This window comes from Monodelphis domestica, chromosome 8, assembly GCF_027887165.1.
Source record: "Monodelphis domestica isolate mMonDom1 chromosome 8, mMonDom1.pri, whole genome shotgun sequence".
Classification (NCBI taxonomy): Eukaryota; Metazoa; Chordata; class Mammalia; order Didelphimorphia; family Didelphidae; genus Monodelphis; species Monodelphis domestica.
In genome coordinates this window covers 137,482,012-137,498,621 of record NC_077234.1, presented here as the reverse complement: position 1 = coordinate 137,498,621, position 16,610 = coordinate 137,482,012, and the positions used below count along the sequence as shown (strand labels likewise).

The 16,610-nt window shown below is 35.4% G+C and overlaps 2 long non-coding RNA genes across 3 annotated transcripts in view; one reads left to right on the top strand and one right to left on the bottom strand.

The window, feature by feature from the left end:
• Positions 1–16,610, bottom strand: part of LOC130455978 (uncharacterized) — a 60,401-nt gene that overhangs the window by 43,450 nt on the left and 341 nt on the right. The window lies entirely within an intron of this gene.
• The window catches only part of LOC103104608 (uncharacterized), a 34,153-nt gene continuing 33,807 nt past the window's right edge, over positions 16,265–16,610 (top strand). For both annotated transcript variants that reach the window (XR_008914258.1, XR_008914259.1), the window contains exon 1: positions 16,265–16,448. This is a non-coding gene — a long non-coding RNA (uncharacterized LOC103104608). The remainder of the gene's footprint in view (positions 16,449–16,610) is intronic.

Below are 16,610 nucleotides of genomic sequence, written 5' to 3'. Positions count from 1 at the left end.
GAATAGGGAATATGGAATATACTATTGTTATAAACAAAAATTTATCATGGACACTTTATATTAAATTATAAATATTTATTAAAAGTAAGGAGAAAGAAATAAAGAAGATATTACCAGCCTTAACTTCCAAATGTCTCCAGTTGCTTACTTCATCAGGTCCTAAATTCCTCAAAGGCCCTCGTCCATTTCATATACTGGGGCCAAAGGACCACTGATCCACATGGTACGCCAAATAAATTAAGGTCCTCCAAAAGTGAACTTGTGTCCTGTAAGGGACTTGAGCCAAGGAGCCTGAGTTCCTGGATTCCCAGTTGAGCATGGTCAATGGCGTGCCAGTGAGCCCCTGCTGCAGTTTGCCAAAGATGACTTACATAGATAAGTATCCAGAGGGCTCTCAGGAGAGAGAGGACCTTTCAGAAGCCCCCCCCCAAAAAAAATGGCAGAGGGCTTACCTGCCTGTCAAAGCTCTTATATCTTGTCCATGACATTACACCTACTCCTCTTTAGATTGGATAATCTGAACATGTGTTCTGAGGTCCAGGCACAAAATTATGCCAAACCAGCAGTTCAGAGGCCACATAGGGGGCTTCTGCCCACCCATTCCAGATGACAAAAAGCACACTGTCACTATGTGTCCTACCTTAAAGGGCATTTACCAACTATGAGTTATACTTTTATGTTAATTTTACATAGTACCTATCAGATTTATGGATGAGAGAAGAATTTATGAGTCAGCAAGAGATAGAGCATTGTGAAACGAAAAATAAATAATTTTGAATACATTAAATTAAAATTATTCATGAAAATAAAATAAATGCTACCAATATAAGAAGGAAAGCAGAAGACTTAGGGGGAATTGTAGAATGCTCCTCAGATAGAGGTATCATTTCTAAAAAATATAGTGAACTTTGTCAAATTTACAAGAATCATAGCCATTCCCAAATTGATAAATGGGTGTAAGATATGAACATTTTTCAAATGAAATCAAAACAATATATAAATATGAAAAATGCTCCAAATAACCACTGATTAGAGTAATGAAAACCAAAACAATTCTGATATATTACTTCATACTCACCAAACTGTCTAAAATGACAAAAGGGCAAAGTGAAAAAATGTTGGAAGGAACATGAGAAAATCAGGGAAATTAATGTACTATTGGAAGAACTGTGATCTGATCCAATTATTTTGGATAGCAATTTATTATTACACCCAGAATTATACAATTTGTGTATACTCTTAAACCCAACATTTTTTCTAGTTTGGTTTCCCAATGAGATTAAGGAAGGAGTAAAAGAATGCATATGTTCTAAAACATTTAGAGCAGCTTTCTTTTTGGTGACAAAGAATTGGAAACAGGAGATTATCATCAATTGGAGAATGGCTAAACACATTGTGGCACATTGTTGTGATGGAATACTGCACTGATATACTGATGATTATCAGAATATCATCATGAACATCAAAATGCTGATGAACTACTGCACCATAAGAAATGATGAATGAACTGATTTTTTTTAAAAACCTGGAAAGAACTATGTAAGAATGAACAGTGAAATGAGGAGAATATTATATACAGCTACAAAAGTAATAGTAGAAAAACATAGAAGTTTCCTCCTGAAAGTGAAGAGAAAGATATAACAGGAAAGAAAATGGATATGAACATCTTGGCCTCATGACAATATCCTGTCTGATGTGGAGAGGGTAGTGAGGTGTTGCGACATTTGTAGATGGGATATCTTATGTAGATATGGATGTAAATAAGTTAAACTTATAGGAGATCTGTGATTTCACTGGTGTAAAATCTTTTTCTTCAAATATGAAAATGCTTATTTTATTTGGATTTGTAAACATTTGAAATAAAAATAATACTAAAGTAGTAGATTTTCAAATATCCTTGATAAAACCATCTGAGCTGAATAGGAAATCTGAGAATCAAACACAGAACTCAATTGAAACTTAACAATGAAAACATGAGTGAGAAATCACCAGATAAAGCAAGATTGAAGAAATTTATCACCATTAGGGTAATTAGAAAGAATTGATATACAGAGATAGAGATGTGGGTTTAATTTATCTAGAAGATCTCAAAAGAGAAACAGAAGGATGAGAAGGAAGGATATATTAGGAAAAGGAGAGAGGAAGAAAAGGAAATATTCTCTCATAAATATTTCCATAAAAAGGAAGATATTTTACAAGCAGAGGGAAAATTGAAAGGTCTTGAACAGGAAATGTTTTGAACTCAATCTCATTTGAATGGGTAGAATATAGATATACAGTGATCCCTCACCTATTGTGGGAGTTATGTTTCAGAGACCCCCGTGATTGGTGAAAATCTGCAAAGTAGCAGTATTATATTTATTTATTATTTATATATATTTTAAGGTTTTATAAACCCTTCCCACTCTATTATAAACCTTTTCCAGACTCTTTTTAACCTTTCTCACACACATATAAACACTGAGCCGATCAGCGCTCAGGATACAGAACAAAAGGTTATGGTTGGTTCGATGATATAGTGAAGACTCTGCAATACAGAATTAGATTTTTTTTTAAACTGATACAGTGAAGCTGGGATAAATGAACTGAGATATAGTCAGGGAGGACTGTATACAGATAAACAGACACATGTATATATATATATATATATATGTATATGTACACCCTAGTATATATGGGTTCCCATATATGTACACATGTGTATGTGTAAAAATAAATCAATTTCAGGTTATATTCATTATTTTATGCTTAATAAAATTGTGTATTCTCTGCATGGAAATCTGTTAGGTAGTCAATATTCTACTAATAAGTTTTTCTGGGATAAATTCAATTATATACTGATTGAATAGTTGTGCATAAGAATCAGCAATCCATAATTGTATTGTGCGTAAACAAAGAAAATCTCTGAAATGGCAATCTTGCCAAGAAGAGTGTGCATGCCTTCAGCTTGCTGAAAGTTCCCAGATGCTCTTAAGATGAGAAATTTATAACATCTCAGTTGGCTTTGAACTTACAAAGTGATCTTTACTTTTTACCATACATGGAATACAGATGTAATTGGCCCCAAGACAGGAAAACTTTATTTCTTTGACATAGACCTTCTAGAAGACCAAAACACTGTTTGCCTCCCCACTCTCCTGAGAAGGAATATTCTGACCCCTCCTCTTTCCTGGCAGGAGTTTTAGAAGCTTGCATAATTCAAATCTTGGGTCTTTAGCTGAGCTGGAGTCAGTCAGATCCCTGACATTTTGTAAATTTACAACTACTACAATAAAAGGTCCCTTTGAACTAGAAATTTGATTCCCAACAGTATTTATTTATTGCTTACAATGTGTGTGCATGTATGTGTATATATGCATTTATACAAATAAACAAACATAATTATGGTATGCATTCATGTCTATATTTATGTATATATGTGTCTGTGTATTCTGCCTTCCTTGAAGCTGTTCAAAGGACAGTGAGTTACAAGCATTGTGTGCTCCCTCTCCTATTTTACATAGATTGATGATAGATAGGTAGATAGATAGATAAATACAAAGATAGATAAATAGATAGATATGCATAGAGCTATACATATTTTGGTAGATAAATGCATCTTATTCACAAAGGAAATAGGCTCCATAGAAAGGGGATGGGGAATAAGAGGGAGGGTAGATTAAAGGAGACAATAGTTATAAGCAAAGTAGAATTTTGCATAGGGAATAGGGTAAAAAAGAGAAAAATAAAAAGAAGACAATAAATGAAAGAAGTATAGTTAATAATAACTCTGAATGAGAATGGGATGAACCCATCCATAAAATAGAAGAGAAGAGTAGAATGGATTTAAAGCAAAAATCCAACAAATGTTTAAATAAAGACAATTGAAACAAACAAAAAATGTCACCCATAGTTAAAATATAGGATCTATAGGACTGAAGCAGAAGCTATTATACTTCAGCTTAAGTGAACAAAGCAGATATAGTAATTGTGATCTTGAAGGAAATGCTTAAAATATATAATTAAAAGAGATAATTAAGAAAATTGTTTTTTAAAAGGAACCATAGAGAATTAATATTAATACTGAATATATATGCAATGAGTGGCACAGAAACCACTTTATTGAAGGAATAATTAAATAAATTACAGGAAGCAATAGATAGTAAAATTATTTCTAGTTTTTCTAGTTACTTCTAGTAATTACTTCTAGTAAGGGACATCAATTTATCTTTCTGACAATTTGGTAGATTCAATAAAAAAATAAAGAAGAAAGAAGGTAAAGAGATGAATAAAACTTAAGACAATTTGGTTAGGAGCGATTTTTGGAGAATACTAAATGGGGATAAACAGTTTAAAATTCCTGGGCTGTGCATTCTGACTTCACAATAAATGGCCATATGTTAAGGCATAAACAAATGCAGATAACATGATATGTTAAGTTTAAACAATAAGACAATTACATTTAATAAATGACCTTTAAAGCATAGATTAAAATAATTAAAAATAACCCAATCATATGTATTTTTCTTAGGGAATTCTTTGATTTCAATTTATTTTTTTTTCTGTGATAAGATTGTTTAAGCATTCCATTTTGTTAAATTGGGAAGTTCATTTTTTTGTAAATATTCATCTATTTCACTTAGACTGTCAGATGTGTTGGCATATAGTTGAGCAAAATTACTCCTAATAATGTCTTTAATTTCTTCTTCATTGTGATTTCTTCTTTTTTTTAAATTTTGCTATTGATAATTTGGTGTTGTTCCTTCCTTTTAAAAGTCAAATTAACCAATAGCTTATATTTTTATTTATTTTTTGTGAATGGTTCAATGGTCATTCAATTTTATTTCTTTTTCCTTTGATTTTTAGGATTTTCAATTTGTATTTAACTGAATATATTTAATTTGTTCTTTTTCTAGTTTCCTTCATTTGCAAGGCCAGTTTGTCTATCCACTCTTTCTCTATTTTACTGATGTAAGCATCTATAGATATGTTTTCCCCTAATTATTGCTTTGTCTGCATCCTACATAGAAGCAAGTACGGCTGGTATTGATCCACTCCACTCTATGTTGGTTTTATTGCCTTAGACCATGAATAGGGTTGCTCTTAGCTCTGAAATTTTCTCACCTCACTGTCTGACATCACTTGTCAATGAGTAGGGATATTTCCCTACCACCTTCTTGGTTGTTTCAGGCCACATTGAAGTACTCTGGGGTGGTATGTTCTCTTCAAGATCCCTGCAGTTTGTGCTCTGGAATCTGCCCCCATTGCAGCATTCGTTTCCCCTTTACCCCAGTGAGACATTTCCTTCCTGCTTTCCTTTTTATTGAGGTGCTTTGCTTTATATTTTTGAGTGTTTGGCCAAGCCAAAGTTAGATGACTCTACCATCTTCACTTCCAGCATACAACTGCCTACCTGCTTTCCAGTTTAATGAAAATATTTTTTTATTAAACAGTTAAGTTCTCATCCCAAAAACTAAGATTTCTATGTTTATTAAATAATAGTTTACTATATTCATGTATTAATCTCTATTACATACATACTTTATTCCACTGATCCATAATTTTATTTATTAGTTGGTACAAGATAGCCTTGTGTGATGATGGGATTAACTATCCCTCACCCACTTTTAGATTTAATCACCAGAAATGTATACACCCCACTTATCCTTAAGTATGGGACGGTATGTGACCCACTTGTGCTATAGTGGGTGACAAATCAGAAATGACTGATTGCCCCCTGGGCAGTTCTAAGCAAAGCTAAAACTACATTTGGTCTATATAAAGTGGAAGGAATGCCCAGGAAGTGACACAAGAAGTGTCTTTAAAAGCAGTGGCAACATCCTGTGAAATGAGTTCTTTGGGAGTTCTGAGTTTGATTTGGAGTTCAAGTTGGAGGCTGGTGAAGGATTTGTTTTGTGAACCTGAGACTTTGAAATTTGATGAGACTATCTTAAATCTCTCCCTTTGAACTACCACTTGGGTGAGTAAAAAGACAGACTCTTTTTCCTGGCTTTTCTGGAGGTACCAGTCTCCAGAGAGGCCCCTCATCTTAGAGGAGGCCTTGTGGCTAGAACCCTTGTTTAATTTACCTCTGAGCCCCTCTTTGCTGGGACCTCTGAAGCCCTGCCTGGTTTGGACCAAGCCAGAGTAATTATATACTCTCTCTCTCTCTCTCTCTCTCTCTCTCTCTCTCTCATTTCCTTATGTATAAATGGAAATTTTGAACATTTATTATTAATTTAAAAACCCACACTTACTTTCACTCATTCTCCGTTTGTAAATAAACTACCATAAAAAGTCATGTGGACTTGAGTAATATTCTTTTAGTGACCACATTTCTATGCAATTAGTGCAACACTTAGTTTTTAACCCTTATGCATGATAATTACCAGTTTATATTTGTGAAGATTGGATTTAGCTCTCCCCTGATTGTAACAATGAAGGTACTTAGCAATTCCTTTGTTTTAAAAATTAAACTGTAAACCCCTGTCTATTTTTAGATTTTAATCCTCAAAGTGTAAACCCAGTATTTAAAGTAGATTTACCCATTTTAACCACAAACAGTAGGAGCCAACCACAAATAGGTGTGAACCAACCAAAAAAGGTATGAACACCCATTTCATACATTGAGTGGGAGGGCTGTGACCCACATGTGAAAGAATGGGCAATCATGGAGAGGAGCTTCTGCTATGATTGGTAGACATAAAATTTAGGGTAGGTGAGACAAGAGAAAAAGTTCTTTAAATATGGAAACAGAGACACATAGAGATCATCAGTCACTCAGATTTGGACTGGAAGAATGGTCACCTGAGGAGAGACTGGAAGACAGACACTCAGACTTGTAGTGAAGACCCTTGACTGTGGAACTGGACCCCTGGAGGAGCTTGTGCAGGAGATCTCAGACTGCTTTCCTTTTAGACAGTCACCATGTTGAGTGTAAAGGCTGACTTTTTTCCTTGCCCTTTCTGGAGATGTGAACCTCTGAGAAAGGCCCATTGCCTTAAGACTCCTTTCCCCATACTGGTGCCTTAGAATTTCTACCTGGCTCAGAGGAAGCTGGAGCTTTCTCCCTCTCTCCCTTTTTCTTTCTTTCTTAATATCTTCCTCTATTGTAAAAATAAACTGCCATAAATTCCATTTACTTAAGTAATTCATTTGGGGATTTAGAAATGTAATCCCTGGTGACCACCAATTAAATTTATTCAGTCCAACAAATAAATTTTAATACTTTCCATCTTAAGATATGGTAGGTCTAGGCTGTCCTTTACATTTTTGCATTAATTACTTTAATATGATTCACATTTTAGTCTTTCAAGTGAATTTTATGGCATATGAATAAGATTAAATACTATGGGGCTATAAGAAATGTTAAAGGAGATTGTTTCAGGAAGAAAAAAAACATGATCTGATGCAAAGTGGAATGAGCAGAATCAGGAAAATAATGTATGTAGTTAAAGTAATGTTGTAAAGATAAATATTAGTGAAATCCTAAATAACTGAGATCAATGAAATAATCCACTACAACTCCAAAGACAAATGATATAAAATGATGTAAAATACTTCTACTTCCAGATAATGAACTGTTTGCTTCAGAATTTTGTAGTATATTGAAGATTATTTTTCTTTCTTTTATTTTTTCTCCTTTTTTCTAGAATGGGGCCATTGCAGATATACAAGTATTATTTTTTGCCCTCTACCAATGGGTGAAGTAGGCAAAGAGGGAAGCAGAAAATTTGGAATCTAAAATGGCTGCATTGTAGAGGGAAGAGGATTCCCCTCCTCATTACTAGCAATATAAAAAGCTTCAAAAGGAAAAAAAAAAACAAAATCAGATGAGAGAAGGGGCTGCTCCATATGGTTCAGACCTGAAGGTAGGCAAGCTTTGGGCATTTCAATGCTATAAGGGGGTAAAATTACTCCTAACAAAGTGTGAGCTGATAACCCCTCCCCCACTACAATTACAGCAACAGAGTCAGTACAGAGTCAAAGTGAGCCTGGGGTAATTTCTAGGTTCTCAGGGGGGCTGACTGAGGACACAAGAGACTCCTCCCCGAGAGCAGTGAGATTTGGAACCCCAGGAGGCTGAGGAACACAGAGCTTGGGCTCAGAGATAGGGCAGAGAGGGGATGTCCACAGAAGACACAGAGCCTGAAAAATAGAATCATTGCAAAAATCACTATGTTCTTTGTTACACAGCAACCTGCCTATCTTGATCACTCAGACTTCTGGCTGAAAAGGGAAGAAAAAACTAACATAGCAAGGGCCACCAACACCCAAGAACTACAAACTATAACTGCCAGAAAAAAAAATAAGAAAAAAGCTTTTGTCCCAGTAAAATTTCTATGCAGAAAAACAACATATACAGAGGAAATATCTGAGAATGACAGGCAAACAAACATATCCAAACTAAAAAAAAAAACAGAAACAGAAACTGATCCCAAGGTCTCAAGGAAATCAGGCTAGAATTTGAGAACAAAGTTAAAAAATAGAAGAAACTTGGCAAAAAAGAAAGTTGGAAATAGCTCAAAAAGAAAATAACAGTTTAAGAGACAAGAATATCCCACTTGGAAAAAGAAGCCCAGAAATCAAATGAAATGATAAGCAAATTGAAGACTAGAACTGACCTGCTGGAAGCCATCAAAAAGCAGGATAGACCAAACCAAAAAGGGAAATCAAAATATCATAGCTGAAAAGCAGTCTTTAAGGTCTAGAATTGGGCAAGAAGAAGCTAATGATCTTACTAGAGAGCAAGAATTAATAAAGCAAAGTCAAAAGAATTACAAATTAGAAGGAAACATTAACTATCTCACTGAGAAGATGGTTGACTTGAAAAACAGGTCCAGGAGAGACTATTTGAGAATCATTGGTCTACCTGAAAACCTAGAAATAAACAGAAACATAGACATCCTACTACAAGAAATTATCGAAGAAAACTGCCCCAATGTTGTTCAACAAGAGAGCAAAATGAACATTGAAAGAATCCATAGATCACCTGGTATATTAAATACTCAAAAGAAAACACCCAGGAATGTAATTGTCAAATTCAAGAACTTCCAAGCTAAGGAGAAAATGTTACAAGAGGCCAGATAGAGACAATTCCGATATCAAGGAACACTAATCAGTATTACACAGGATCTGACAGCCTCCACACTAAAGGACTTCAAGGCTTAGAATATGATATTCAGAAAGGCAAAAGAATTGGGTCTAAAACCAAGGATCACCTACTCTCAAAACTGACTATAGGAGGGGCGGAGTCAAGATGGCTGCTTAGCAAGCAGCAAAAGTTCAGACTTCAGAAGACCCTTCCTTATCGATTACAGACTGAATGCTCCTAGGGCACCGAAATTCAAGCTGAGCAAAGGGACAGAGGAGGGGAACCCTCCTTCTGGACTCAAATCAAAAGGTACGACCCCCAAAAGCTGGAATCCAAGAATACTCGGGTCTAAGGGGAAGGCAGAGGGAAGGTCCCAGGACCCCTTGCTCCTAAACAAGAGGGCTGAGCCCCCAGTGGCAGCGGGAACCTCTAAGCGGGCAAATGTGCTGGTTTGGAGGGTATACCTTGTGATCAGTGGGGCACCGGGCACTGAGTGTCCAGTGTGGACAGTGGGGAGGAAGCCAGGGAGAGACCAGGGCCATGGATGGGTCCCTCCATCAGGCTCCAGTCTCACCATTGCCTCGGGGCACATCCAGACCAATCCAGTTGAACCTAATCCCATCAGGACACCTCAGAGCTCAGGGAAGCAGGCAAAGGCAATGGGGAACCTTGCAAACAGCGGAGAAGCAGCTGGAGAGAACTGGAGAGAACCTGGATGGCCCAGCCTTCCAGGAGTCTTTGGCCTCAGAGCACATACAGCACAATCCAGTTGAATTTAATCAGATCAAAATCCTCCAGAGGACAAGGAAGCTAACATTCCTCCCCTAGAGTTGGTACCAAGAGATCTGACAAAGCTCCAAGAGGGGAGACTGACAGCCCCAAAACAAAAAAAAAATGAGAGGAGCAAGAGCACAGACAAATATGGGGAGCAAAGAAGGGGTAAACCCAAGCAAACAACAGAAAAAGAAGAAAGAAATTACAATAGACAGCTTTTGCATAGGTAATGAGCAAAGAGTGAACGAAACAGAGGGGGAGGGATCAACAAAGGAAAAATCAGAAATCCCAGCAAATTGGATACAGGTTTTGGAAGAACTCAAAATTCAATTCAAAACAGAATTAAGAGAGCCTGAAGACAATTGGGAAAATAATTTAAAAACTATGATAAGTCATTTGGAAACAAAGGCACTTGAACTAAAACAAGAAAATGGTGTCTTGAAAGGCAAAATCAACCAGCTGGAAAATGAGGCAAGGGAAATGAAAGAAAGATGAGAAAAGGGAGATGAAAGACAAAGTAAAGAGGATGAAAGATGACCTCCAAAGAAAATCAGACCAAAAGGAAAAGGACGACCAAAAAACTAAGGATGAAATCCAGTCTTTAAGAACCAGAATACAACAACTAGAATCAAGTGACCTCACAAGGCAGCAGGACACTATAAAACAAAACCAAAATAATGAAAAAATTGAGGAAAATATCAAGGATCTCATTCAAAAAACAGAAGATTTAGAAAATCGTTCAAGGAGAGACAATTTAAGAATCATTGGCCTACCAGAAAACCATGACAAAAGAAATAGCCTGAACATTATTTTACAGGAAATTATTAAATAAAACTGCCCTCATATCCTAGAACAAGAGGGGAAAGTTGAGATTGATAGAATCCATGGATCACCTCCTGTACTTAATCCCCAACTGACAATACCCAGGAACATTATAGCCAAACTCAAGAACTATCAGACCAAAGAAAAGATATTACAAGCTGACAAGAAGAAGTCATTCAGATACCAAGGAACCACAGTGAGGATAACTCAGGATCTGGCTGCATCCACACTGAGAAAAAGAAAGGCATGGAATATGATATTCCAGAAAGCAAGGGAACTAGGTCTACAACCAAGAATCAACTACCCAGAAAAACTGACTATATTCTTACAGGGGAAAGTATGGTCATTCAACAAAAATAGAAGAATTTCAAGAATTAGTAAAGAAAAGACCAGACCTGAACAGAAAATTTGATGTCCAAGCACAGAACTCAAAAGAATCATCAAAAGGTAATTAAAAAAGAGGCGAAAAAAGAAAAACAAAACAAAACAATTTTAAGAGACTCAATAAGTTAAAATGATATGTATCCCTATAAGAAAAGAGGTAATTGGTAACTCTTAAAAAAAACTGTTGTTATTACCTGGGCAGCAAAAAGAAGTACACTTAGAGGGAACAGTGACAAACTATATAGGATGAAAGGACAAGACATAAATAGGTATATAGATATATGCATGCAAAAATACATACACATGAGTATGTATATATATATATATATATATATATATATATATATATAAAACTAGAGCTTAAAAATAAGTTAATATTAAAAGAAATGTGAAAAGAAACAAATGTGGGTAAATTTATACATCATAAAGAAACTCATGGTGGGAGGGGGGAGAACAGCAATATACATGAAGGGTAAAGAGGTTGGAGATAGGAAATACTCAACTTTTACATGCTTTGAAATTGACTCAAAGAGGGAAAACAATCCAATCCATTGGGGGAAGAGAATAGATTTCCACCCAATAGGGGAGTAGAAGGGTAACAAATGGTCTGGTGGGGAGGGAAGCAGTACAAGAGAGGGAGAGGGCAGGGGGTTAATTTTAGAAAGACTACAGGGAAAATAAGGTGGGGATAAGAATGGAGGAGGGTAGAAAGGGAAGTAAAATAAGGGTGGGAACAAGGGGGACTGTTTAAAAGCAAACATTGGTGTAGAAGGAAATAGTAAAAGAAGAAAAGGCAGGAACTGGAGCAGAAATCAATATGCTGGGAAATACACAACTAGTAATCATAACTCTGAATATGAATGGAATGAACTCACCCATAAAACTCAAGTGAATAGCACAGTGGATTAGAATCCAAAACCCTACCATATGCTATCTACAAGAAAAGCACATGAGGAAGGTTGATACACATAGGGTGAAAGTAAGAGGATAAAGCCAAATCTATTAGGCATCAACTGACAAAAAGAAGGCAGGAGTTGCAATCATGATATCTGACAAAGCCAAAGTAAAAATAAATCTAGTTAAAAGAGATGGGAAGGTAATTACATCCTGATAAAAGGCATTATAGACAGTGAGGAAATATCTGTACTCAACATGTATGCACCAAATGGCATAGCATCCAAATTTCTAAAGGAGAAACTAGAGGAACTCAAGGACGAAATAGATAGAAAAACTATACTAGTGGGAGACCTGAACCTTCCTCTATCTGAACTAGATAAACCAAACCAAAAAATAAATAAGAAAGAGGTAAGAGAAGTGAATGAAATCTTAGAAAAATTAGAGTTAGTAGACGTGGAGAAAAATAAGTAGGGACAAAAAGGAATATACCTACTGTTCTGCAGCACATGGTACATTCACAAAAATTGACCATGTATTAGGGCATAAAAACATTGCAAACAAGTGCAAAAGAGCAGAAATAATAAATGCAACTTTCTCAGATCACAATGCAATGAAAATAATAATTAGTAAGGGAGCATGGAGAGGTAAATCGAAAATTAATTGGAAATTAAACAATATGATTCTCCAAAACCAGTTAGTTAAAGAACAAATCATAGAAACAATTAACTTCATTGAAGAAAATGACAATGATGAGACATCCTTTCAAAACCTATGGGATGCAGCCAAAGCAGTACTCAGGGGGAAATTTATATCCTTGAGTTCATATATAAACAAATTAAGAAGGGCAGAGGTCAATGAATTGGGCATGCAATTTAAAAATTAGAAAGCGAACAAATCAAAAATCCTCAGATGAAGACTAAATTAGAGATCCTAATAATCAAAGGAGAAATTAATAAAATTGAAAGTCAAAGAACTATTGATTTAATAAATAAGACTAGAAGCTGGTTGACAAAGTACTAGTCAATCTAAAAAAAGAAAAGAAATAAAACCAAATTTACAGTATCCAAGATGAAAAAGGAGACCTCACCTTTAATGAAGAGGAAATTAAGGCAATCATTAAAAACTACTATGCCCAATTATATGGCAACAAATATGGTAATCTAGGTGATATGGATGAATACTTACAAAAATATAAATTGCCTAGACTAAAAGAGGAAGAAATAAATTACCTTAACAACCCCATATCAGAAAAAGAAATTGAACAAGCCATCAAATAACTCCCTAAGAAAAAATCCCCAGTTCCAATGAATTTTATCAAACATATAAAGAACAACTAATCCCAATATTAAACAAACTATTTGTAGAATAAACCAAGAAGGAGTTCTACCAAATTCATTTTACAACACAAACATGGTACTGATCCCAAAGCCAGGCAGGTTAAAAACAGAAAGAAAACTATAAACCAATCTCCCTAATGAATATAGACACAAAAATCTTAAATAGGATACTAGCAAAAAGACTCCAGCAAGTCATCACAAGGGTCATTCACTATGACCAGGCAGGATTCATACCAGGAATGCAAGGATGGTGCAATATTAGGAAAACCATCCACATAATTGACCATATTAACAAGCAAACTGACAAAAATTGCATGATTATCTCATTAGATGCAGAAAAAGCTTTTGATAAAATACAACTCCCATTCCTATTGAAAACACTAGAAGGCATAGTAATAGAAGGGCCTTTCCTAAAAATAATAAACAGTATATATCTAAAACCATCAGCAAACATTATCTGCCATGGGGATAAACTAGAAGCCTTCCCAATATGATCAGGAGTCAAACAAGGATGCCCATTATCATCTCTATTATTTAACATTATATTAGAAACACTAGCAGTAGCAATTAGAGAAGAAAAAGAAATTCAAGGTATTAAAATTGGCAATGAGGAAACCAAGCTATCACTCTTTGCAGATGAGAATCAACCAAAAAGTTGCTCGAAATAATCAACAACTTTAGCAAAGTTTCAGGATACAAAATAAACCCTCATAAGTCATCAGCATTTCTATATATCTCTAACCCATTTCAGCAGCAAGAATTAGAAAGAGAAATACCATTTAAAATCGCCCTAGACAACATAAAATACTTAGGAATCTATCTGCCGAGACAAACACAGGAACTATATGAACACAACTACAAAACACTTACCACACAGTTAAAACTAGATCTAAACATTTGGAAAAACATTGATTGCTCATGGGTAGGATGAGCTAACATAATAAAAATGACAATCCTACCCAAATTAATTTACTTATTTAGTGCCATACCCATTGAACTACCAAAAAACTTCTTTACTGAATTAGAAAAAAAAAATATAACTAAGTTCATTTGGAAGAACAAAAGATCAAGGATATCCAGGGAAATCATGAAAAAAAAATGCAAAGGAAGGAGGACTTGCAGTCCTAGATCTCAAACTATACTATAAAGCAGTGGTTATCAAAGCAATTTGGTACTGGCTAAGAGACAGAAAGGAGGATCAGTGTAATAGACTTGCCATAAATGATCTCAGCAAGATGGTTTGACAAACCCATAGACCACAGCTTTTGGGACAAAAATCCATTATTTGATAAAAACTGCTGGAAGACAGTGTGGGAGAGATTAGGTTTGGATCAACACCTCACACCCTACACCAAGATAAATTCAAAATGGGTGAATGACTTGAACATAAAGAAGGAAAATATCAGTAAATTTGGTGAAAACAGAATAGTATACATGTCAGACCTTTGTGAAGGGAAAGATTTTAAAACCAAGCAAGACTTAGAAAGAGTCACAAAATGTAAAATAAATAATTTTGACTACATCAAATTAAAAAGTTTTTGTACAAACAAATGCAATGAAACTAAAATCAGAAGGGAAGCAACAAATTGGGAAACAATCTTCATAAAAACCTCTGACAAAAGTTTAATTACTCAAATTTACAAAGAGCTAAATCAATTGTACAAAAAATCAAGCCATTCTCCAACTGATAAATGGGCAAGGGACATGAACAGGCAGTTCTCAGCCAAAGAAATCAAAACTATTAATAAGCACATGAAAAAGTGCTCTATATCTCTTATAATCAGAGAGATGCAAATCAAAACAACTCTGAGGTATCACCTCACAACTAGCAGATTGGCTAACATGACAGCTATGGAAAGTAAAGAATGCTGGAGGGGATGTGGCAAAGTAGGGACAATAATTCATTGCTGGTGGAGTTGTAAATTGATCCAACCATTCTTGAGGACAATTTGGAACTATGCCCAAAGGGTGATAAAAGACTGTCTGCCCTTTGATCCGGCCATAGCACTGCTGGGTTTGTACCCCAAAGGGATAATAAGGAAAAAAATTGTACAAGAATATTCATAGCTGCACTCTTTGTGGTAGCCAAAAATTGGAAAATGAGGGGATGCCCTTCAATTGGAGAATGGCTGAACAAATTGTGGAATATGTTGGTGATGGAATACTATTGTGCTAAAAGCAATAATAAAGTGGAGGAATTCCATGGAGACTGGAACAACCTCCAGGAAGTGATTCAGAGCAAAAGGAGCAGAACCAGGAAAACATTGTACACAGAGACTGACACACTGTGGTACAATCGAAGGTAATGGACTTCTCCATTGGTGTCAATGCAATGTCCCTGAAAAATCTGCAGGGATCTAAAAAACACTATCCACAAGCAGAGGATAAACTGTGGGAGTAAAAACACTGATAAAATGCAACTGCTTGACTGCAGAGATGGCCGGGATATGACTGAGAAGAGACTCTAAATGAACACTCTAATGCAGATACCAAAAACATGGAAATGGGTTCAAATCAAGAACACATGTGATACCAAGTGAAATCACGCGTCAGCTATGGGAGAGGTGGGGGGGTGGGGGAGAAAAGAAAATGATCTTTGTTTCCAATGTGTAATGTTTGGAAATGACCAAATAAACAATGTTTAAAAAAATAAAATTAAAGAAAAAAGATCTACCATAATTTCAAAGACTTCCAGATTTAAAAAAACAAAAACAAAAACTGACTATATAGTTCAAGAGGAAAATATGGGCATTCAACAAAATGGAAGATTTCCAAATGCTTGTAAAGAAAAGACCAGAACTAAATGAAAATTTTGACATCCAAATACAAAAACCAAGAGAAACATGAAAAAATAAATAAGAAAGAGAACAATTTTTTCTTTTCTTTTTTTTTCTTTAAGAGCTTCTATAAGGTCAAACTATTTATATTCCTATATGGAAAAATGTTATTTGTAGCTCTAAAAATTTTATCAAGTATCATAGTAGTTAGAAGAATTATTCATAGTGAACTAGAGAGGGAAATTGGTGAGATATAATTGAGGAAATCAAAAAAAGTTACACCAGGAAGTAAGCAATGTAAGAGGCTGAATCTTTGGCCCCTCCCCTCTCCACTTCCTGTCCTTCCTTCACCAATCAACTAATGGAGGGTTTTATTCACAGATCGTAAGTTAATTCTTCTATCTAGTAACAACAATCCTTCAAACTGATTTTCTTAGTTAAAGGAACTTTTTTTTCTTTGGGGGAGAAGGGAATAGTAATGAGGTTAGGAAAAAGGGGATAAAAGGCTCCCTATTCTTTTGAGTTATAAGATTGATTGAAGGCTTT